This window comes from Podarcis vaucheri (genome assembly GCF_965113315.1).
Source record: "Podarcis vaucheri genome assembly, chromosome: 9".
Taxonomy (NCBI): Eukaryota; Metazoa; Chordata; class Lepidosauria; order Squamata; family Lacertidae; genus Podarcis; species Podarcis vaucheri.
Genome location: NC_138767.1, coordinates 35,011,116 through 35,037,529, shown reverse-complemented (window position 1 = coordinate 35,037,529; position 26,414 = coordinate 35,011,116). Strand labels below are relative to the sequence as shown.

The 26,414-nt window shown below is 40.1% G+C and overlaps 1 long non-coding RNA gene across 1 annotated transcript in view; it reads right to left on the bottom strand.

The window, feature by feature from the left end:
- Positions 1-5,375: 5,375 nt before the first annotated feature.
- The window catches only part of LOC309540723, a 38,148-nt gene continuing 17,109 nt past the window's right edge, over positions 5,376-26,414 (bottom strand). The window contains exons 3-4 of the long non-coding RNA XR_014223430.1: positions 9,746-10,032; positions 5,376-5,491 (exon numbers count right to left, since the gene is read on the bottom strand). This is a non-coding gene — a long non-coding RNA (uncharacterized lncRNA). The remainder of the gene's footprint in view (positions 5,492-9,745; positions 10,033-26,414) is intronic.

Genomic DNA, 26,414 nt, shown 5'->3' with positions numbered 1-26,414 from the left:
AGTCCTAAACCCCATCTCCCTACCCATTGTGGGATCCATCCAACCACTCAGATAAATTGAATTTTACTGTGGTTTTGTGGACTTCAGAATATGGTGAGATGCCGGTTTTGCTCTGCAAGGCAAAGAAATAAAAGTAGATATCCTCCTTTTACTGGGTCTCTTCCCATTAAAAGCCTTGGGAGATAAGTCCTTCATAACTTGTTTCATTGATTTCAGTGGTTCATCCTATTTAAGATGTCATCTTAGGCATGTTTACCCAGAAGTGAGTTCAATGGCACTACCTTGTAAGGTTGTATAGGATTGTGTGCAGTCTTGTTCCGGATTCAATCCATAGTATATTGGTCCTGGGTCGTAGAGAAACAGCAAATGGGGCAAATAAAGCATGGCACAGCAGTTTTACTCGAAGCTCCTATTCAAATTGACTTAGAGGGACGCTTTGTCACACAAGTTGAAAACCAGCTTAGAAACCTAAAGTAAAGGTTAATGAAAAACAACAGTGCATTCAGTTTGGTGAGGAGCTATCAATTAGAGTGCCGGCAATCAATATTTCAGCATCATCCTTCCTGAATTTAGTGATCTAAGAAGTGGGATAAACAGTCTGTTAATTAAATTTTCAGAGGTGATAGATGGGATGGTTGGGTGGGGCTAGAAGATGCCGGGAATACCAGCCATGACGGAAACTCATTCATAACCACAGAGGCTTCTTCCTTAATTATCATCAGACTGCTTCCAAGTTCTGGCTCATCTTGAAACTTTTTGAGATCTGCCAGTCCCATTCTCCGCAACACAGAGTCAATATATTTGTTTAAAAACTCTTTTAAAGCCCAATGCAGTTGTTCATCAGAATAACACTGGGGCATTTTTGCTGTTGTTGATGATATCCCTCAGTCTTGCTGAAACTTTATCTGTTTAATTCTAAGTCATGAATGTAACAATATATTTGTTTCTTTTTGTGGTGATCTCAGATTTGGAACCAAAAGCAAACCACAGTGTTTCCTAACAAGAAATCTGGCAGCCGTCATGAGTGCAGTGATACGCTTGAGACGAGACACTGTCATCAGTGACACCAAAATGAATAAGAACCTAAGAAGCAAGCAGTCAGTTGCAGCCACTGATGTCTTGGGAAAGAATCACGATATCGGAGCCTAGTAGCAAATGGTGAGACAATGTCACTTACTTTTTTCTGATCACTTCCAAATGTATGCCTGTGACACACACACACCGCCTCACTTAAAACAAGCTCAAGCAGGATTGAAACAATATCTGGGCTAGTTCAAGTGAAATTTACTTGAGCAGAAATAAGAAAATACATTAAAATACAGTAGAAATACTACACACACACACACACACACACACACACACAGCTAATATATGAGTACTATATAGAATTTTAAAATAAAAATATCTCTTAAAATATTTTATACAAGTGTGACAAAATGATTCCATGTATCCGTTAGGGATGAACAAAAAAAAAAAAAAAAAAAGAAACCAGTCTTTCAGTGGAAATTTGTCAGAGGGGATTCCTGAAGTAGGGTGGCGTGGGGTAGGGTAGTTCAGCTGTACAGCCCTCTAGGATAGGTTTGCTTTAGTCCCTTATTGCATAGGCTCACCTAGAGCCTCTGAGAAAGTAATCTAAGGCTGCTGTGATATTTTATTAACATGGGATTGAATCACACTTTGTAGCCACAATACTGTAGCAGGGAAAAGTAAAAGTATCTTTAAGAACTTCATTTTGAACAAAAATGGATGGATTCAAATTGGCCAAGAAAACTAATTTCTTTTTATAGACAGCTTAATTCTGGTTTCTGTTCCATCTCTCTCTCTCTCTCTCTCTCTCTCTCTCTCTGTGTGTGTGTGTGTGTGTCTCCCCCTCTCCTCCTTTTGCCTTCTGTTATGATACAGATTATTAGTAGATGGCCTGAGTAGAAGGATTCTGCTTGAAATAAGCTCTGTGGAAAAGTGAATGATTTCAAGTGATAGCTTATGTTCATTCCAGCAACTTGTTGTGGTTCTGTAAAAGATGAGAGCCAGAATCACAGAGAAAAGACTCAGAAGTAAAAAAACACACCAAAAACATCCAGGATGATATCTAGGCTGGGGTGGTGGTGGAGAGATGGATCAAAACTGCTGAAGGAAAGGTAATTTTGTGTGCAGGTTGGCTGGTTTAAAAAAACAAACCAGTTTATTGAACACCCCAATAAAAAGGAATGTATTGCACAGAATGGAAATAATGTTGATGTCAAAATTGAAGTTTCTACTTAGCTTATGCTTTCAATTGCTAGTGTGCTCAGTGAAGGCAAATGGAGAGAGATTAGCTTCCTATGATTGAAAATAAAACTTGTGATACAAAAGATAAAGAAATTGCAAAATTACTGGACCCTCTTGAATTATTTGGCAGTAAAATTATCACTGTAAAATTATCACTCTGACTGGTAGCAGTTAATGGAAACGACAGGTAAGTGAATTCTGAACCCAACTTTACTGAATGTAATAACTTGTCTTATAAAAACTGAAAAGTATGAGATCTAAATAATATTCAGTAACTGAGACTCTTTAGACATGGCTAGCACAGTCTGGCTTTATTTCTAAGTGCGTCACAAAAATATGGAAAGTCTGCCTTATTGAAAAAGAGCTGTCAAAGAATCAGACTTTATCTTTGCAAAACTGAAGTGTTCATCAATGGAGATTATTCTGATTTCAGAAGTTTTGATTTCAGAAATAACAATTCTAAGGTCAAAGTCTGCTAATGAGCAGTCATACTATATTGTGGGTGCCTTTTGCAGGATCGTGTGTGGTGCTATAGTTCCCAGGGAACTTGCTAGTAGAAGGGGGCTGGCCTGCTTCTCAGTGTATTATTCCGAGGTTCAGCCTCAGCTTTCAGTTTTGTTTCCTGGGATATGGGGCCAGACCCATTATAAATAGTGGAAGGAGCCGATATTAGCCAGGCAGACGGTTCTGGAGATTCACCCTCCCTACCCTCCCTTTGTTAATGTTTCTTGTTTCCAGGTTACCTTTTTCTTCCTGTTTAGCGGGCGCTGCTACGGTCTTTGACTGGTTGCTGTTGAAGGACCAGGAAGAAATTTTCCTGCATTGGCAGGTTGTATCTTCCCCGTAGCAATTCATGACAACTTTGGCGGTTATGGCCTTGGGTGGAATCCTTTAGTCTTTTCTTCCCTATAATGGGCGGGGGGAGTGGTGACTGACCCCTCTGTGGCGGCAATTCCAGGGTCCCTTCTTAAAGGGGTTACATAAATGGGTGTCACTGGCCATACACTGAAAGGTTGTCAGTGAACTACCCTGCGTGCGGGGATATGGGCTCGGCTGGCTGCCTACACTTATGTCGTGCAGAGCACCCCCATATCCCATTTATCCTGATGTGCCCCAATTTGCTGGCTGTGGGGCTGGGAGGGATACACACCCAAGGCCTAAGCCAAGGTCTTCCTACATTCGGAAGTTTAATAAAGTTGTGGCCTAATTTTAATTCCATAACATTGTCAGAGTCTTTATTTCCTTTCCCACATTCCCTGGGGGCTGGGGCTGTCACGCCTGGTCATGCAATTCACCCTGTTTCCCATCAGAGACTAATCCATGAGGTTGAATGAGGACTGCCCCATTCAGACTGCCCTCAATGAGCAGGCTTTCCTATCTTCTTCCTTTCAGCGAATTTAGGAGGTGGTGCTGCCTCCCAGCTCCCACCCCCCGCCTTCTTAGTCTCAGTGTGGCATTTATATTTATAGAACTTAACAGTAACATAGACGGGGGGGGGGGGACTAGATTAAGCTAGAGTTCCCTGGGAAGAGAAGTTTATTGTTGAACTACTCTAGCATCCATTCTTAAGGAAATTAGCCCTGAGTGCTCACTGGAAGGACAGATTGTGAAGCTGATTCTCCAGTACTTTGGCCACCTCATGAGAAGAGAAGACTCCCTGGAAAAGACCCTGATGTTGGGAAAGATTGAGGGCACAAGGAGAAGGGGACGACAGAGGACGAGATGGTTGGACTGTGTCCTCGAAGCTACAAACATGAGTCTGACCAAACTGCGGGAGGCAGTGGAAGACAGGAGTGCCTGGCGTGCTCTGGTCCATGGGGTCACGAAGAGTCGGACACGACTAAACGACTAAACAACAACAACACTCTAGAAACTGCAGCACTTTGAGGTGAACAGTTCGCTAATAACTCTCAGCACTCTTAACAAATTTCTGCTTCCAAGGTTCTTGGGGGAGACACCATGAATGTTTGATATAATAGTACTTTAAATGTACAGTATGCATGGGGGCTGGTCTTACGTGCCTGATCCCAGTCATTCTGTGCTTCCTGTCATGAAAGCAAGGATGTAGACATTTAGACTCTTACATCACGCACAGATTAGTATCAGTGATGACGTGGTACTGGAGCTCATCATGAAACCACCTCAATGGAGAGTCCAAAAATGTATGCAGCTGTGCTGATATATTGTACACACACTCACAGAAAGAGAGAGAGAGAGAGAGAGAGAGAGAGAGAGAGAGAGAGAGAGAGGCAGAACCTAGCAAAATACAAATTCATTAGTATGAGCTGACAGTCATAGAATCGTATTGTAAACCTCAGTGTCATCTTGGGATGAAGGGCACTATAGAAATAGGAATAAGGAGCTGGAAGTAATTTCCTGGTTTTCTCTATACTAATATGTTACAAACAATAATAAGCATTGAAAGATGTATCATTCAGTTGCCAAAATCAGGAGAGACTGTCAGTGACCTTGGCAGTCTGGTCAGTCAGAAAAACGTTCTAGTGCTGTGTTCTGCTGTGTTTTCCCATGTCCTTGTTCCACTATACAGTGGTACCTCTGGTTACGTCCTTAACTCGTTCTGGAGGTCCGTTCTTAACCTGAAACTGTTCTTAACCTGAAGCACCACTTTAGCTAATGGGTTCTCCCACTGCTGCCATGCCACCGCCACACAATTTCTGTTCTCATCCTGAAGCAAAGTTCTTAACCGGAGGTATTATTTCTGGGTTAGCAGGGTCTGTAACCTGAAGCGTACGTAACCCGAGGTAATAATAATAATAAAATAAATTTTATTTATACCCCGCCCTCCCCAGCCGAAGCTGGGCTCAGGGCAGCTAACAACAATCAAAATAATCCAACATTCTAAAAACAAACCACTGTACCACTAATTAACAAATATGGGAAGAAGTGCTCACCCCCACACCCTGGCATATATGTCGTGTGCAGATGGAGTATGTGTGGATTGACCACTTCCTAGTCTGATTTACTCCTGTTCTCATTCTTCAGATGTATCATATTAGTATCTTGCTTTTATCTCCAACTCCCATCAAACATACTTGAAAAACAATGGCATCAAAATGTATCAAGAGTCTTATTTACCTTACTTTTCAAATGTAGAGAGAACGGTAGATGGGTTGGTGCACAGATTTTCAAATTCATTTGCAAAGTTGTTTGAAAAAATATGAACAGGGTCCAGGGGGAATAGGGCTGTCTTCATTTGTCTTGACTGAATGGGAAAAAAAGAGTTGTTGACTTAAACATGTTTCTTAATTGGACCTTAGCAAATTGAGTCAAAGTAAAACAGATGGTGTAGACATTTTCCCTGAAAGGAGGACTTGTGCTGTAATTATCTTGAGCTATGATCTTTCACAGTTACACATACATAAATACCATTTCAATAAATTGGACTTGCAACTCCCGAACTGTGTGAAAAAGGTTGTCCCAGGGGAAGAATGCTTATTTCTCCTGCTCATAATCATTGTTGGACAAATACTTATCAGTAATGGCTACCTAGTAGAATTAACTCTGTTTTGCAGTAGTACAAAACAGAGGTTTAGCTGCATCTCCCTTTAACTTCTATATTGTAACTGTAATATACGACAAGATTTGTACTGCAGCCTGATCAACGCCTTTGTGGTTCCACAACTGTGCACAGGGAGGTCCTGGATATTTTGGCCTTCTCATTAACAACAACTTCAGTAGAAACACTGTATTTATGTTGGAGATATGTGCTCTAGCAAACGAAGTACCCAAGGTATGTCAGTTTTGCAGCAGTATCAGGTACATGCTATGTCACCATATCTTCTCTAACCAGTGCAGGGCAAGACATTTATTTAATAAAACAATTCTATTCTATTCTATTCAATCAAGAAGTGACAAGAATAGTTAAAACATCTGAGTGAATAAAAAAGTTTCAGTCTTGTGCTTAATATAAAATAATGTTGATGTTATTCATGACTCCTTGGGGATGACCCTCTATAACTAGGATGTCACAACTGAAACTCTTTGGGAAGGCAGAAAGAGAGAAAGAGGGGGGAGAAAAGAGAAGTGTGTGTGAGAGAGAGCACATTTTTATTCATCTTAAAACTGTTTCTGCTCTCATTTGAAGGTGAACCTACCTAATTTGCACTTCCTGAAATAATATGTGAACTGAAACAGAGTCATTCTTTGAAATTTGCACTTCTCTGAATTTTGCAATGCAGTTCTCCAACCAAGTGACATGTACAGAAATGTATATATCTGGGTAAAGTGTGCACCAAAATGCATATTTTCAAGAGCATAAAATGCATTATGTTAGAAAAATATGCTTTGTGAAAAATTTTCTATTAGGGAGAATTGGATACACACTAAAATGCTGGTGAATTGAGGAGGACTTTAAACAAAACTGATGTAGAAATGCAGAAATCTGAACTGGAAAAATATGGGAACGGAGAGAAAATGCCTTTGATAGTTTTACCCATCCCTACTTACAGTAAAAGAGACACCTTGAGAACGATTCTAGATGGTGATCTTAAAGGCTAATACAGGTGTCTACATTCCTTTAGGTACTTGAACCCTTAATATGCCATTTAGAGCTGTTTATGTAAGCACCAGATTTTGAATTGGTTTTACAAGCCACTTGACAGCTGGTGAAGCTCTGTTAGAACTGGTGAAATATGGTCTGTACAATTTGCCCCAGTCGGAATTTTTGCAACCCTGTTTCACACTAGCTGATACTTCTGGACCTTCTTCAAAAGCCGCCACATGTATAACATATTTCAATCATCTGAACAGGAGATTACCAGAGCTTGGATAACTGTTGGCAAAATATCAAGCCCATTTTCCACCTCTGGCACATTGTGTCCTGTGTGACCATGTGTGGAAGACTGTTGGTAACAGGCAGTTTGGGTCATCTTTTCTGCACTGTCGCTTGTGGCCTCTAGTGTTTGATCACTGGTAAAATCGGCAGATGGGGGACGCCTTGACAATGTCAGCATCATTTCATTTCCTTCATCCTCCACCCATCCCTAACCCACAAATCTGTTGTGTGGTTTTAAAAAAATCCAGGTTGGGGAAAACTCTTTGCCACCACTATCTTCTCATAGACACCCCCCATTAATTCATTCATGGGCAAGGGCAATCCCCTCCCATGAATACATATGAACTTGCATGTTTATGTGTAAGGGTTTTTAAATCAGTTTATCAGTTGCTTATAAGTCTTCTTGAGAATAACTTGATTGAAAGTGGGGCATAAATTTTTAAAATAAATCAATAAAGTCATATGTTGGCCAAGATCCCAGTGTGCATTGCTCCCCATTCATTTAAACCTGCACATACTTTTTTAAAAAAAAAAGTAATGGGAGTACATATGCACACGTTCTTCCTTTTAATATTAAAAGACTGCACTAGGAATGCTGGGAATGGGTGTAATTGTGCATGGTACCCCATTTAAAGCCTGACCTGCTTGCTTGCTAGTGCTGATCTATATCTCCATTCTAAGTCTCCTGCAGCTTGATGGTGCTCATCAAGTAAAAGCTCTTTCTTTCTTTCTTTCTTTCTTTCTTTCTTTCTTTCTTTTTTTCTTTTTTTCTTTCAACAAACCATACAGGAATAAAAGGAAAAGTCCCACTAATGTAAAAGCTAAAACATAGGTGTCTAATGTAAGACTGCCTTTTAAACCTAATTTCGAGCATGCCACTTGCTTCCCTGCCCCCAAAATCTCTCCTTCTACAGTTAACATTATTAATGCTGTCTTCAACTCAATTTACTTGGATCCTTTACATTAATTGAAGGAATGTGGAACAATGCACAGTTCGATCTGCATGAACATACGAACTAGTGTCAGGACCTTTCTATTAACTAAAAGGATAATTGATGTAATTGTGAGTATACCATCTTATGTTGATTTTTCCATCTTTAAAGAAGTATTTTAATATTCTTATTAAATGCTCAGTATTTTAATATTCACAGTACAACTAGCAAATGTAAAAGGAAATCTAGCTGAACAAAAGATATGAAAAGCTCTGGCAAACAATTTGTTCAGTGAAGAAGTCCAGAAATGAAAGCATGAAGAAAGTAAATGTGTCCATGCAACTCTAATATGAGGGTAGTTCATCCTGTTTCCCATCAGAAGCTGATCTATTGGAACCTCAACATGTGAAGGGAAAATACAGAGGAGGCAACTGTGAGAGTATCCCTAATATCTGGTTGTAATCTTGCAGCTCCCACCAGTTTCAATAGTCTTACAACCAGAATGGATGCATACTTACTTGAAAGCATGTTTACTTGCTAAATTCCTTCTCACTCTTTTTACTCTGGACTCATCACACACACACCTATACATACTTACTATGAGTATAAATGCATATAGGACTGAGGCCTTAGTGAATCCTCTGAACATAGCTCAGTTGGTTAGAGCATGGGGCTGACCATTCCAAGATTGCAGGTTCAATCCCTGTATGGAGTTCCTGCATATTCCTGCATTGCAGGAAAAGATGGTCATCAGTGTCCCTTCCAACTGTATGATTCTATGTTATGGCAGGTCTCCTCTTTAAATGGCAATGTGTGTCACTCTCGGTCAAAATGTGTTAAGCCAATCTTGAGGTGTTTCAGGATCTCCCAGCCCATTGTGCTCAACAAGGTTCTGGACTTCTGCTCTGAACTCCTGCCTTGAATGCAGTGGACTTTACTTCCAAGTAAGTGTCTATAGCACTGTAGCCTCAAAAATGCTTGTTTGTATCTCTACAAGGTAGGAAGTGTGTGGTGATGACGGGAATATGTTCTCCCTCCACTGACTGAGGCATTATGCCTCTAAATGTCAGTTGCTGGCAATCACAGGTGGGCAGAGTGCTCTTGTGCTTAGGTTGGCCTCATCCAGCAGGCTCTTTCTTATGTTCTTAAGTAGCTGTGGAGATTTATACAAAATGTAGTTTCTTAGCAGTACAGTGGCACCTCCGGTTGTGAACAGGATCTGTTCCAGAGCCCCGTTCACAACCTGAAAGGAACGCAACCTGAGGGGTCACAATTCGCCATGTCTGCGCATGTATGAGTGGCGAAACCCGGAAGTAACCCTTTCCAGTACTTCTGGGTCACTGCGGGACGCAACCTGAAAATGCGCAACCTGACGCAAACGTAACAAGAGGTATGACTGTATATTTTTTTTAAAAATCCCTACAATTTATGTTCCTGCCAATTAAAAGCCACCTCAAGATGTTTGCTCTGTAACTGTTCTGCCATGTAGCCTGAGCTCTTGTTGTGGCACACTGTGGTCTAGACTGTATGGGCTAGTTTGTGAGGGGCTGCTGGGTTGATGCCTCACATTATGCCTGCGTTTAATTTATTTCCTGTTCTGTTGAAAGCTAAAAATGCCAAAATAATAGCATCTTAATTTCCTGTGCGTGCACACACACACACACACACACACACACACATTATTCCCAGGGTGGATATATTCAGCTCACATATTCTGTTCAGATAAACAGCAAAACCATTTAATATTTACCTTTCCACAGGTCATTGAGCTGCTGGTTTGAGGGGCTTTTTTTTCCTTTCAAATTTCACGTTGGCTGATCAAAATACCTCCAGCACTGATGCTGACAGCAGGCCAGACTTCAGAGGTGGAATATGAGGCAATGCACATTCCTTCGCTTTCACTCATCATGGACTGCTTCATGTGCAATGAGAAGCAAAGCAGAGCTAGCCAAGTGAGAACCTGTCTGCTTTTGCTCTCTGCTTCAGTGCTTCTTGTCTCAGTCTCTGAAAGTTATTCCCACTCTTGGCCTATCAAGGCTGAAGTGATCAAATAATAAAAGGTAAACCGTTAATCAAGTGACAGCGCAAAACCAAACAATAAGCCTGAAGGTTTTTTTCCTCCACTCCTCTCTTTCTTCAAATATTTGTTTAATCAGATATTTGTTGAAAAGCTAATTTATTACTCACGCTGGAGACAAATAGCTTCTTCTATGTCTTATCAATTGTTTATTTTCCTGCAGGTCAGATGGCATATAACATAGCCATTTACGGGGAAGGGGGTGCTGCTTATATGGAACAGAAAAAATATGCATAGACCTTAATGTCTGGAATTACAAAACAAACAAACAAAAACATATTTTGAAGAGAATAAGAATACCCCCATACACATACACACATACAATTGTAGCAGGTTTTCAGAATTGCAGGTACCTTAGCAAACATGACTAAGTTTGCACTATTATTGTTAACCCCCCCCCAAGAAAAAAAACCCAAGCAACATTTCTTTGCAGTACAACTTAATACAGCTGACAATATTTGATAGGTTTCCCTGACCCTCTGAAGAAGATTATTGGTCGTTACAGGGGCTACAGAAGTGGTAGAGACATGAAGGAAAGGATCAGTTCTGCTGGTTGCTATATATTTGTGGGATTTCAAATCACTCAACCAGTCATTTTCCTTTTAAGAAAAGAAAAGACACTTTCCTACGCTGGCTTTCTGGTATCACTTTCCAAATCATTTAGGTTATCTGAAACACACCCATAGGAGATTAAGCACAGAAACATGAGAGTGGGAACTCACTATGCAGAGTGCTTCTGAATCATGTACTGCTCCTGGCTGTACAAGAAACAGCAGTTGACCAGTGACACCTCTTGGCAGTTTAGGCTCCTATGCCAATTGCACCCTTTGCTGGAGAAGGCCAACCTGACTGCAGTCAGATGTGCCCAGATTGGACTGCTGCAATGGGTTGTCCCTTGAAAAATGCTCAGAAACTCCAGTTGGTTCAAAATACAATACATTGCATGGACTCTCATCTCTATTGGCTGCCAGTCTATTCCCAAGGCCAACCTGAAGTCTTGGTGATGTCTTTGATCATTAAAATCTGTAACAATCCTGGATATCTGAAGAGATCACCCCTTCCTAAATGCACTCAGTCACACACTCTGGTCAACCATGGAGTTCTATGTCCCCTTACTGAGCAGCAGTGAATGGATGCAGATGGGTGAGCAGTTCTATATAGTCCAAGTGCTACAGTTATGGAGTGTTCATGCAGTTTTCTCACTTTTAAAGATCAGTTTTCCAGCTGATAATATTTCGTGCTATTTCCCCACTAAACTGAGAGATAATTCTGACACTGAGTGTTGGCTCTTAATTAGTGTGTATGTGTGTGTACGCACACACACACACACACACTGTCAGCCGAAAAGATAGAAAATATTTTTTTTATTAAAAAATTGTTGGCATTCACCATCGGGGATAAAGTCAAACATTAAGAGAGCTGTGCCTATAGAGACCAATATGAGAGAAGCATGTTTTAGTGCAGGTGGGACAAAGACTCCTTGTTTTGCTATTACACAAGCACCATTTGTAATACAGAAATGTATAAATAAGGAGATTTTATTATGTCAAAAATTATTGCACAAGTTCATCCTTGCATTGCAACCATGAATTTTACAACCAACATGCCAGATAATCCCCAGATGTATCGGTTTTGTAATCTCCTATTGCTATGTGAATTACCCAGAGTAATATTGGTTTAGCGTTTGTTGTTTTGCTGCTAGCATTTCAAAATACACATTTATTCCTGCTTTGCATTTCCTTCTTTGAACCTATCATCTGGAATTTGTTAGTTCATTTAACTTAATTTTTCTTTATCTTCCCCATTTGTGCCCTCATCATGGCTCTCATTGCAAATATATCTGGATAATAGTATTGATATTGCTTATACTGCCCACATGGTGCATCTCCAATCTGTAACAGGGAAATCAACATCCACGGAAAGGCAGATGCTTTGCCACAGTTCTTTCATTCCTATGAAACAAAACTAACATTTTGTTGAGTATTAAAACAAAACAAAACCCTCCTTTCAAAAGTCTAACTGAACTTCATGGGCAAAGGTGGGGAGCTCTGCCATTCACAGAATAGAGAGAATACAAGAAGGCTGATCACAGAAGAATTGTTGCTTTTGAATTATGGTGCTGGAGGAGACTCTTGAAAGTCCCATGGACTGCAAGAAGTTCAACCCTATCCATTCTGAAGGAAATCAGCCCTGAGTGCTCACTGGAAGGACAGATCCTGAAGCTGAGGCTCCAATACTTTCTCCACCTCATGAGAAGAGAAGACTCCCTGGAAAAGACCCTGATGTTGGGAAAGTTGGAGGGCACAAGGAGAAGGGGATGACAGAGGATGAGATGGTTGGATAGTGTTCTCGAAGCTACCAGCATGAGTTTGACCAAACTGCGGGAGGCAGTGGAAGACAGGAGTGCCTGGCGTGCTCTGGTCTATGGGGTCACGAAGAGTTGGACATGACTAAACGACTAAACAATGCCAATAGAAGAAGAAGAGTTTGGATTTGATATCCCGCCTTTCACTCCCTTTAAGGAGTCTCAAAGCGGCTAACATTCTCCTTTCCCTTCCTCCCCCACAACAAACACTCTGTGAGGTGAGTGGGCTTCAGAGAGACTTCAGAGAAGTGTGACTGGCCCAAGGTCACCCAGCAGCTGTCACTGAATGCAACCTGGATCACATCTACCATGCATTTAACACACATTTAAATCTCATGGCTTCCCCCTAAGAATCCTGGGAACTAAAGTTTACTTTCACATAGCAATGTAAGAACACAAGAAGAGTGTGCTGGATCAAGCCAATAGCCCATCCAGCCCAGCATCCTGTTCTCACAGTGTTCAACCAGATGCCTGTGGGAAACCCTGAATACAAGTACAAGAGATCTCTTCCCTCCTGAGGTGTCCAGCAACTGGTGTTCAGAAGCATTATTGCCTCTGACCGTGGAGGCAGAGCATACCCCTTATGGCTAATAGCTGCCAATAGCCTTATCCTCCCTGAGCTCCAATTCCAATCCCCTATGGCCCTTCATTTGTCAATAACAGCAAAGCTTAAACCTGGTAGAGGGCCTTTTTATGTGAACTTCCATATGCATCCCAGCAAAACAGCATAGGTTAGCATGCCTTTGAAACACAGATGTAAGGCTGAATAAAATAAATTGAAAAGCTTGAAAGAGAACGCCATTTATTTATTTATGGCATTTATACCTAGCCTTTAGCCGATTATGGTCTAAGAGCAGTTTTAAAAAACTAGAATTAAGATCACTCTTGTTCTCAGGCTGACAATCTGAAAAGACACAACACGTAAGGAAAAAGAGAGGGTAAGGAGGAGGGGAAAACAAGCTCAATGATACTGCAGACTTCCCTGTGATCCTTAGATGAAGGGTGGTACCAAAATTTCATAAACAACAACAATACAGTGCCTTGCCTTTTCTTTTTGCATGAAAACCAGATTTCCTTTAAAAAAAACCAAACAAACTGATCATTTCAAATGCTGCTTATTTATTATTATTATTTAATGCAAAGTTGTTGCATTAAAGGTAGCAACTAATTGTTCAGAGTAAATACTACTTATGGTGAAATTATAAACAGGAGGGTAAACAGGAATGCAAATTCTGTGAAGTCAGAATGTGTTTGAATAGTGTGCCACAACTCTTAATTTATCCATGACCTCTGATCACATTACACTTTCCAGATTACATTAGAGACAGCGTCCTGGGAAACAAAAGCCATCTTTCATCTTCAAAGGGCAGAATGAGAATACTAATTTGATTGCCTTGGCTACAACTCTCTCTCCCAGTTGGGAAAGTTAACAAATCAAATCAACAACACATAGTTCAGTCAAAGGAAGAGAAGAAGCTGTTTTTGAAACAACAAAAATTCAATACAGCATCCTTGATGGGTCTCTATCTTTATACTTTTGCACTTTGTTGAAATAAGTATATATGCATACCAAGTAATATGTGTTTCCATCTTAGCTGCCTGTAGCTGAAAGATTTTATGATAAGTAGAGTGTTATTTGTGCTGTTTTACGAGATAAATTATGTATGGTTTTGCACTTGCTACTGACACTTCCTATAAACTAGGGGGAGCAGCTTAATGGACTACAGCCCATAAATATTGTACCATTCAAATCCACAATGACAAAAGGTTTACTGCTAAATAGTGTGCTTCTCAAAACGCCGCACTTCAGCTAATAGAATAAATTCAGAGGACATGTCATTTGCACCTGTTTACAATGGGAAAAACTGCTTAATGCAAAGAGTAAGGTTATTTATACTTTCCATAACTTAACACTTGTCATTCAAGGACTGAGCCCGAGATCAGCAGTGGAGGAGCACAAATGGAACCAAGCACTTTGATATATAGTAATTGTTAGGAATTTTTATATGATAGCTTTATAACTATACTTTCCTGGAGTGAGGTAATGATTCTAATACTACAAAATGAATTACTTTTATTTAAACCTGGAATTTGGTTGAAAGCAGTTTCATTTGGGTTGTGTCGAAAAAAGTTGCAGTGTCTGTGTAGGAATACTCATAGAAGAAGATGAGAAAGTAATTATTGATCATGGAATCAGAAAATGGTAGAGTTGGAAGGGAGCCCAAGGAACAACCCCCTGCAAGGCAAGAATCACAGTTAAAGGATTACTGACAGAGGGCCACCCAACCTCTGTTTAAAAACCTTCAATGAAGGAGAGTCCACTGCCTTCTGAGCTAACAGTTTCAGGCAGGTCTTATTATCTTACTGCATGATCTTTCCTGCAGATATATCTGTATGTATATTGATCTATATCTCCATATATCTAAATAATAATAATAAAAAATCCTTCCAGTAGCACCTTAAAGACCAACTAAGTTAGTTCTTGGTATGAGCTTTCGTGTGCATGCACACTTCTTCAGATACGCAGATATGCACACGAAAGCTCATACCAAGAACTAACTTAGTTGGTCTTTAAGGTGCTACTGGAAGGAATTTTTTTTATTTATTTTGACTATGGCAGACCAACACGGCTACCTATCTACTACTGGATCCATATATCTAAATATCAGAGAGAGGGAAATAAAAGACAAACATTTATTTCTCCAAACACAGATGTGTCTCTTTTCTTGCTTTTCTTTGTCAGTTAACTGCTCCACTGTAATACTGTGCCCCTCCCCCAGTATCATGGACACATATTTATTTCATTTATTAATATAATTTTGATCCTTTACGGTCTTTAGGCACACCATCCACTCAAGACAGCTAACAATAAAACAAACCCTATTGTTAAAACAAATGCTGAATTCTCAGTGGAAAACAATACCAACTCATGAAGCGCCAGATGTCTGCTGAAATGGGTTGCTGAAAAGTAAAGAAAGCCAAAGGCTTCTTCTAGAAGACCAATCCACAATCTAGGTTAGTGGTGGGGAAACCTCTGGCTCATATTCCTAATTAGGCCCACCAGGCCAAGCTGTATCCACTTGCTCTACACTTGATGTCATATATGAGGTCAGGTGTGGGACAGGTAAAGACAAAAGGGGGTTTAGAGTAGGGATGATGCAGAAAGTCAATTCAGCTTACTTTGAAAGTGAATTTATCTAATTAACCCTTTACAAAACAATATGCAACAGAAAACATGTCCATCCTTTAAAATCAGCACTTTTCTGAATTTTGCAATGCAGTTCTCCAGATGAATAATGCATACAAAAATGCATATACCATGGTAAAGTATGCATCTATTAGTGAAAATAACATTAAAATGCATTATATTAGGGGCCATTTCTTCTCAAAATGTGTATATTAGGTGAAATTGCATATAAAAATGTGTACATAAGGAGAAATCCACACTGAAATGATAAATGTTCATTAGGACTTTTTAGTTTTTATTTTTAAAAAATGCAGATTGGTGTGAACATGGGGACAACTGAACTTAAGACTTAAGAAATGAGCCTGTGATGGACATCTGGCGAGCCAGCGCAGCACACGGAAACACCGTTTACCTTCCCGCTAGTAAGCGGTCCCTATTTATCTACTTGCACCCGGGGGTGCTTTTGAACTGCTAGGTTGGCAGGCGCTGGGACCGAGCAACGGGAGTGCACCCCGCCGTGGGGATTCGAACCGCCGACCTGATGATCGGCAAATCCTAGGTGCTGAGGTTTTACCCACAGCGCCACCCGCGTCCCTCACTTCATGTTAGGTCAGCTGAATAAAACTAATTATGTGAGGTCTTTTTCCCATTCTTTTAAAATAAATTTTGAGGGTAACTTTTAGAAGCTTGCCTGTCTCTAGTGTAAACTAGAGTGCAATTCACCTGTGGTTGATCATGGTCTGTGCTGCTTTGAAGAGTATTTCCCCCCTTTCCTACCCAGAAGATGCCCGACCTAGGGGCAAGAAGCTTGCTCCCTGTGCCTGCCCTCCCTCTGATGGCTTCCTGGCATCAAAGCTATCAGAACCATATGAACAGGCATCAGCAGCAGTGTAAAATACAAGCAGCCACAGCCTGTAGCCCAATCTTGCACCCCTGCACATAAACTGAGCCAAGAAGAAAGAAAGGGAATAATGGACATGCATAGATTGAAGGGAAGATACAGAAATAGAGAAAGATATCACAAATTAATGAGATATTATCTGAAAGGGGTAAAGAAATAAGAACAAAATACAAAGAGAGTATTTGAGCAATTGAGAGTGATGACCAAGAGAAGGCAACAAAGCACATAGAGAGAAAATGTGTGTTTGTGCATACTGTCTCTCCTGTTAAACGTCTCCTTATACTTGAAGGTCATTGTTATTGCATACTTGATCTTCAATAGATCGACAGCTGTGAAGCCATGCAATGATACGGGGTCTCATTGATGGATACCACACCCATTATTTGCTGAGACATGAGGGGAGTTTCCTATGGCAGCACAAGTGGGGGGGGGAGAGTCTGGAAAAGAGGAGACTGAGATGATATAAGATTGCCATTATCAAATAGCTAAAGGGCTTTCACATGCAAGAAGGAGCAAACTTGTTTTCTCCTGCTCTAGAGCGTAGGACCTGAACCAATGGCTTCAAATTAAAAGAAAGGAGATTCTGAACTTTCTGACAGTAATAGCTGTTGGACAGTGGAACGGTCTCCCTTAGGAGGCTGTGGACTCTCCTTCCTTAGAGGTTTTAAGCAGAGGTTAGATGGCCGTCTGTCAGGGATGATTTAACTGAGATTCCTGAATTGCAGGGGTTGGGCTGGATGACCCTTGGGAAACCTTCCAACTCGACCATTCTCTGATTCTAGGAAATATATTTTGGCATGGTACATAAATTAAATGTGCATTGGAAGGCTCTTCTACTTAAAACAAAACACTCATTTCTAAGGTTGTGGTTTATAAGAATGCACGTTTCCTTGGAAAGAAAACAATTTCTTTCTTTCCCTTTTAATTTGTTTGTTTTGGATTACCAACTAAGCCTTAAATATGTGAACATTTGATGGAAATAAATTAGTGCCATTCTCTTTAACGCAGTGCTTATGTTTTCAATTTGAAGTGAAAAGTTGAAAAACAAGAGAAACAAATTATACTACTGCCTTATATTTGTGGGACACTCCTGATGCTTAAAAAAAGAAAAACGGTATTAAGTGACTTCAATAAATTGTGTCGTTTGAAGAAAGCTCATTAGCACCTTGTGTATTTTAGCACTGCCTGCATCATAACTTCATTTCCAGAAGAATTTATGATAGTATGAACAAATCTGTTGTATAACTGGAAACTCAAAGAGTCCCCAGAGACTTTGAACTAGAAAAGTCTTACATGGCAATGAAGAGTATAGAGAAAATATACCGACATCGGCAGGAAGTTTTGGGGATGGTTTGGATATGCTATATAATTTCTGAAATGGCATTGCTCATGTATGGGCACTGGTTTTGGGCATCAGATGCCAACATTCTACCAGCCTTAGCTTTCATACCATTTATATCTAGGGATGAGGTAAACTCTGAATCAAGAGAAGTTCATAAGGCAAACTACCCCCATGCCAACTTCAGCCTCCTCCATTAAGTTTCACCTTGAGATAGACCTCTTTGAGTTTGGGTCCTGCTCAAAATGTTTATCCTAGCCTTTGCCCTAACCCTCTCCAGCTAGTCTCTTCCTTAAAGGTAAAGGGACCCCCGACCATTAAGTCCAGTCGTGGCTGACTCTGGGGTTGCTGCGCTCATCTCGCTTTATTGGCCAAGGGAGCTGGCATACAGCTTCTGGGTCATGTGGCCAGCATGACTAAGCCGCTTCTGGCGAACCAGAGCAGTGCATGGAAACACCGTTTACCTCCCCGCCGGAGCGGTACCTATTTATCTACTTGCACTTTGACGTGCTTTCAAACTGCTAGGTTGGCAGGAGCTGGGACCGACCAACGGGAGCTCACCCCGTCGCAGGGATTCGAACCACCGACCTTCTGATCGGCAAGCTCTAGGCTCTGTGGTTTAACCCACAGCGCCACCCACGTCCCTTGTCTCTTCCTTACCAAGCAATAAAATCTATCATTTGCAAAGAAGCAAGCATTCTCCTGATTTGATTCAGGAAGCAATGTAAGGGGGCTAGTGTAAAACACATAACTTCTAATAGGCTGAGGCCGATGGGATTCAGTTCACGGAAAAGTACAAATTCCACGATGCCCAGAAGAAATTGTATGCTTGACCATGATCACAGGGATGGATACAGAACAAACATTACATATCTTTCAGTTCTGAAGTTTTCTGCAAAAAAATATGCTGATTTATACTACATGGCCTGAGATAGTTTTGTCACATGTGACAACTCCACTACTAAAGAGATTTATGTTGGGCAACTAAAGGCACTGTTTAGAGAAACATGACTCAAATGGCTACTCTACAAAATGAACCTTGCCACCTTCACAGAAAGCCCTTTCCAAAGGCTTCTGCTCTAAAGACAGCTTTGGATGAAATCCTACCTGTGAGTTATCAGATTATTGCTGCAAGATAGAAATTTTTATGTGCCATGTCTTCAGCTCTCCCTGATGAAAGTCAAAGGAATGGTTTTGATCACCGAAATCTTCCATCACTGCTAGTACTAGAATTATTCTTCTTTATTCAGATGGAGGTTGATGGTGTGAATCCTTTTTTAACTTGTTTGGGAAGTTCAAGGGGTGAAGGTGGGGAAAATAACACCCCTCAGTAAGAGAAAATAATATTTCATGTTAGCTTTCCCAAAGCAGTGATAATGTAGGTAGGGAAATTCTAGATGAAGGGGTATGCTGCAATTGACCAGACTGAAGAGGGATACTGTCATTGACCACAGAGGATTTTTAGGTATTAATGAACTTCCAATGGTGGCTGGCTGCATGGCTCATGAACCACTCACAAATGCTGCTGGACCTCAGCATATGAAAGTAGTAAGAGGTGTAATGATTTTGAATTTGAGCAACTTCAGTTTAAAAACCCTACTCACTCAATCAATGGTCAACACTTTATCTTTAACTAGGCCTTTGCCTGATTGACAACTGATGCCCTTAAAAATAAATGTGTTGGGGTGGAGTTATTCTGTTGGTTTCGTTTTTATTCATGTTTTTTATGTTGTAATTTTACCCTGTGAACCTCCCTGAGACCTGTGGGTATTGTTGGAAAAACGCCCACCCGGGAAAGGTGCCAAGCTTCCCGGGATGCCGGGGCTTCTCTCCGGTGGTCACCCTCTGGCTGGAATCCTCCATCAGTCCAGAGAGACCGTTGATAAGCGACCCCTCCCTTCTGAGAGGAGCACACTCACTTCCTCCTGGCATCACATCACAGAAGAAAGAGGCAGTCCGTAGTCTACTGCTACTTTATTAAGACTGTACAAAACATGTCTGTTCTCCTGAGCAGTACAGCACAAGAGTCTCTGACTCGACTCAGCTTCTATCCAGAAGCGGAAGAAACAACACTCAGTAACTCCACCCGGTTACACTGAGAACTGGCTGAGACTTCCTGTCTCATGCTCATAGACACCACATGATGTCAACAATGTAGCTGCTTCCTCACAGCTGGTGGGAACTGAAATCCCAACAGGTATAGGATGGTATACAAATTAAATAAATAAATAACTGACAAGAGCTAAGGACAGAAAAAATAAAAGGCGGTCCTATATCACCATTATTATTTGCTTTAGCAATAGGCTGTGCCCTTAGGTTGCACAATTTGAAGTGATCCACAGATACAGGGAGCAAAAAGAGAAATGGCAAAATTAAGATATTGCTGTATACAGATGATATAATGTGATCTTTGGAAAATCCAAGAATATCTGTGGCCCAGGTATTTCATCTACTAGAATCCCTGGGATGGGAGCTAACTGTGTAGATAGACCAAGCAAGTTAAAGTTATAGTGGTTTGCAAGGATTAGCATAAAATGATGGTTTGCCAAGACTTTTGTTTTTGTTCATCATTTTATTCCTGTTTGTGGACTTGAGAGAGTTAAAAACCTTGCAGAAGAGCTTGGAAAACTTTCTTTGGTAAGATAAGTGTCCCACTATTGACAGCAATATTATGCAAACCTCAAAGCAGAAAGGAGACTTTGTGTTCCTAGCCTAGCTTTGTACTGTGAAACTGCACAGCTAACATGGTTGAAGCTATGGCTATCCCAGAAGGAAGAGGAAGATATCAACTTGAACAGCTATTTACTGACCACCCCCTTGCAAATCTGATGTGGACATCAAAGAGGGAAAGGGGAGAGGTCTTGAAACAAAACTTAATCCCCCTTCAATTGTTAAAAACCTGGGGCAAATATAAAATCAAAACTGAGGCCACAATCACATATGGCATCCCTGATATGGCATCATAGTGTTTTTTTTTAAATGAGGATTCAGGTATCTCCTGGACTGGCTGTGGATTGGGATGCCGGGTGAGACAGAGAACGTAGATACAGATAGTAAGGAGGGATGAAGTCATCCCATGGTTCAGTGAAGGTCTACTCCCAGGGGGCACTTATTCTAAGCACTTATACATCTATCATTCCTTGGGGCGTGGGAAGTCCCTAAGAAATGCCATGTTGCTATCCCGACTCCCTACACTCACACAGTTTGAGAGCTACTCTGTAAAAGAGATTATGTTGTCTGGGATAGGAGAAAAAAGAGACTGAAACTCTTACTTAAAAGCCATTCTCATATAACATATTGGGAGGTACTTCTAAGTAGGCATGCAAAGAATTACACTGCTTGAGAGGTCAAATTCTAACTGGATGACAAAGAATAATGAAGCAGTAAGGAAAGGATTTCAGGATGTTGGTTCGTTTTTCCATATTTCATTTATAAACAACCATCTTGATCTGTTTTGCATTCCATATATTCCTGTCCTGGGTACTCAAAACAAATATAAACAGTGAATATTATTGCATGATTATTTACCCTTGATTGTGTTTTCTAGGAAGCCTCATCTCACTGAATGACAACACGAAGCAGGAATGCTCAGTGCTGCATTCAATTCTTCCTTTTGTCTCTTACAACTGAAGCTGACAGATTCAATATACCGTCAAGTGGTTTTTAGCAATGCTTAAAATTTACAGTGGACCTATGGCAATTTGCACAGATGTCTGGGAGATCTACAGTTAAGGAGGCAACATCAATAAAAGACAGCATTATTTGGTTAGCTAGAACAAGTATTCATTTTTTTCCTAGATGCTGATTAATAGGTACGGGGATTCCAGAACATTCAGCACATGGAAGATTTAAGACTAAGGCATTGATTCAGTGTCATGATCAAAGCTCTAAAATATGCATAAATTTGGCTCAAAAATCCATTCCAGCATCCTTCTCTTGCATCACCATATTTTCTGATGGCATTCCCCAACAGACTATCAACTCTCATCTTTCTTCCCCCCAATATTTCCCTCAAAGAAACTCTATGCTAAACTACTGAGAAATATTTTTACTGGGATCACAACATGCCGGGAAGTTAACACTCACCTCCACTCTAGCAATAACAATGTGATTGCAAGTGACACAGTTAGGGTCACATGCAGTTATGTCATGAGACACATCTGTGATTAAAGTAAAGGAACGGACCAGGAATCAAGAACAGAGTTTTGAAAATGAGGGCAAATAGCATATCAAAGTTTTACATTGAAGGAGCAAGAAGTATTATGTGGGTAAGGAGGCTGGGGGATAGAGGTAATTTGGAATTCCCTTGGGGACTGTCCTGCACACCTTAGTGAACACAGTGGGGCCCAGGTGCCAGGTTAGACTTCACTTACACATGACACACTTAGCAAGGAGGGAGACCTTCTCCCAATCCATGGCTGGGAAGTAAATAATGGGGTGAGGGATGTGTTCATCATATGCAATCATTAATATCCATCTGCCCACACCTAGTTAATGGTTAATTGGCAGATCCTCTAATTTGTATTATATTTGAAAAAAATATAATCTTTTTAAATCATTTAATAAGTTGTTTTGAGTCTTCTTTCTGGAGGTGGGAGCAATAGAGAACCATGACAGTTTAACTGACTCTGCTGCCTGCTAGTCTGCCCTTTTAATACAATGGATTCCTCAAGTTCCCACCAAGAAACACAATTCAGTTTAATCCACATTTAACATTCCCATGCATCGTCTCATTCAAAATGATATGACATTCTAATAATGGTGATAAGATCCTTAAGGAGGCCAGGGCAGCAAAGAAATGCACAATTTTTTTAAAAAAGCAAAAAGACTGTTAGAACAATCTAAGAACAGAAACATTAAGAATTGTTACTTCGTAGATATAAATTATCTACAAGGACCCTCTATCCTAAAAGCTCATCATATGGTATACAATTATTTTAGAGCATTCTCAGGACCCCTGGGTTATCCTTCCAGGGACCATAGAATTTCATCCTTAATTTGATATAATATTTTTTAATTTGTTGGTTGTTCTTTGGATGTAATCATGAAAAATGTATATTTGTCACTAGTATCTTTCCCCTACAAATAAAATGTATACATGACCATATTTTTAAAAGTAAAGTGTGCAGACACGCTTCACAACAGAATCCGTAATATTATTACAAGTGCTAGTATGCTCCAAATTAAAATAGTTGGGGCTTCTAGATTTCCCCTTTTCATGTGTTCTGGGTTATTTGTTTTTTAGCTTTTAAGGTTCAATATCTGTAAGTTTCAGAATCAATTTTCCTACCGTAGTCTTCTGTAACTGGCTGACATAAAATATGAAATGTATCAAGAGACTGACTCTCATACATATTTGCAAATTTGTTCATGGCAACACATGTTTTAGAATACCTTTTTTAAAAACAAACAAACAAGCAAACTTCTTGCTGTTCTATTTGTGATACTACTTAGCTTTAAGTGATCTATATTTAAATCTTACGCTGTCATAGAACTGGAAAACTGAGAATCAAAAATGCTAAGGCCATCATATACATTGATTCGCCTTCCAGTAATTAGTGCATATTCCCATGGGTACCTATGCCAATGAATTTTCTGGTACTATTTTTAGTCTTAATATCAAGTTTCACTTAGGAAATGTACTACACACCAGAACAAGAAATATGCAAACTAAGGTTTTTCATCTTCTTTCTATTAAAATGTGAAATGCTCAAGTACACCAAGGAATATGTCAATTATATAGCTTTGAAAATATTGATTGAAGGTTGTGGTACATTTCCAACACTGAATATAAGATTCATGCAAGATTTCAACAGTCTAGGGGGAAATACTCCCGAACTCTTTTTTTGGTATTTTCTGATGAAAGCAGTAGAAAGGGAAATGACAGGAAGACCGAGATCAATCACTGGGAAGATACATTTGAAAAATCTAGTGAGGAATGTAGTTAGCTGATTTGCTTTCCAGTCGGTGCTCCCAACAGTGTATTCAACGCATCTCATTACATCTCTGCTCCTTACAGCCGCAGAAAAGGGTTCCTAGTGTTTCACAATCCCCAATCATATGATAAAATTAGATCAAACTGTTCACTAGAGTTTTGAACTGTGGAGAAGATTCCCCTTTTGTCCCAAAGGGCTTACACCGTCTTACAAACATAAAAAACAGATGTTAGGCTTGCCTTGATTTGCTTCACAGAACCTAGCATATTTTTGTGAGAAACTTGAAGATGTAAACAAGACTAATGAGAAAGGTTGCTATTAGAAGTTGCCAAAATAACTTTACATACGCATATTCGGTCACAAACTACACACACACACACACACACACACAAATGTTCATTAACATTTTAGGAAACATGTGGGGTTTTTTTTCCAATTACACTATTGAAACCCTCCCAACAGAAACATAGCTGCATCACAGTCACCTGAAATGCTGTTCAAGACAAAAACTTATGTCCCTATGCAAGAAGCACTCAGTTAAACATCTTTCTAAAGGAATTGCTTTTCAGAGATCCTTTGGGGTTACACAGACATATGTGGGGCAAGTAGTGAAATTCTGGAAGGCCAGCTCCCAATTCACAATTCACAGTTATTTATGAAAATGTAGTGATACCATTGTGCTGGGTGTATGGGGCTATCTGCAAGTTCTGCATAGATCAGACGTGGAACCTGTCATCATGAGATCACTTCTCCCAACATGTGTTCATTGTACCCCCAGTGGGTGTCCAAAAAGAGCTCTACAGATACTCATAACACAAAATAGCACGTAGGATACCTGGCAGGCATGCTACATGTAGATGGCTGTGCTTCAAACTATGGGGTGGAGTTGGACACTCTGATTCATGCATGGTTCTTCACATGTCAGGCAGAACACAAAAGATCACAGCAAGTAACCAAAAATTAGTATCTGGGGAATAGGTCAGTTGGTCTCAGCAGCGCTATGAATATATTTCCATAGAGTATGTCTGAGTAGCATGTAATGGGTATTAATAAAAAGGGATGAAAATTGCCATTATGATCTACTTGTCATTCTTTAGTATAGTCACTGTTGTGCGTCCAACTGTTTGTAAACATATCAAAGCTATTATTTATTATTGATTTATTATTCATTATTTATTATAATTAATATTTATTATTCATTCGAGGATCACAGGGTCGTATACAAAATAATAGCACAAAAATACACAACATAGTAACAAATGGGAAAATAATACTGTCCCATAGTTTAAAAGGTCCTAGATTGTTTAATTAGTCAAAGGTCTGGAAGTAAAGGTTGTTTTTTTTTTAATCTTGCACCTAAAGATAATACGAAGACATCAGGCCAGTCTCCCTGGGGAGAGTATTTCACAAGTGGGAAGCCACCACAGATAAGGCCTGATCTCATGTTGCCACCCTCTGGACCTCTTGTGAAGGCGGCACAAGAAGAGGGGTCTCAAATGATGATTTCAGGGTTCAGGTTGGTTCCTATGGAGTTCTACTGAGTACTGACTGGCAGCAGTTTTCCTGGGTTTCAGACTGGGGACATTCCCAGTCTTACCTAGAGACAGAGACTTTCTGAAAGCAAGCCTGATGCTCTACAACTGAGCTGCAGCCCCCTATTCTGAACAATGCCAACTGAATTGAAGCAAGACTGAAAAAAGGGTGCTTACTTCCTCAGTGTTTGTGCCAAGGCTTGCCATGTGGTGAAGTTCATTTTCTCTATATATCACAAAGCAAATCATATATGAGCTCCAAACACAATCCTGTCAAATTGGTCATTTTTATCCAGAATGTGTAGCACATTTTAAGAACAGTCAAACACAGAAGAATGTCTAGGATAAGACACATACTATGCAAGTTGATAACAGCAGGTGGTGCGGAAGTAAATGACCGTGCATTAGCACAAACATCTCATACTGACAGAAATCTTTCCAATTATTCTATTTCCAACTTAAGGGGAGAGGAGGGAATTGTTGCATGCTTTAGCTACATTAAATTATCCACAGGGTTTCTAAAACAAACTTTTAAATTCAAAGTGAAACTTTTTATTTAAAAGTTTTGATTTCCCGAACTCAGTTGGATGATGATGCAATGCAGTCTTTTCAAAACCATATATTGCTTGCCAAATGAGTGAATATCTCTTCAGTCGCTCTCATTCGGAATTGCACCTTTTGATTCAATGACACTTGAAGAATAGTGTGGTGATTGGTGTGTCAAGTTAGGTGGTCAACCTGTGCCTTTTTGGCCGTGCCAGTTCACACTCACATGACAGAATGGTCCCCAGTAATGTTGCTGGTGGAGCTCTATAGTAGGAAATTAGAGCATTGGGGAAATAGACAAAATGAAACCATATAGCTGTCAGATGTCAGGGAAATAGCTAGATTTTAGTTTTTAAAACTGACTTTCCTATGTTAGTTATGAATCACTGAGGGAAGGATTAGAAAAAAAATAAGGAGGAAAATTAAGTCAGACTGGAGTAGTAGAGACAAGTAAAGGCTTAAGACCAGAGAAATGCTTTTCAAGATGGATTTCTTTTCTTCACTCAGAATGGAAAACTGCTCTAGTTATTATATTC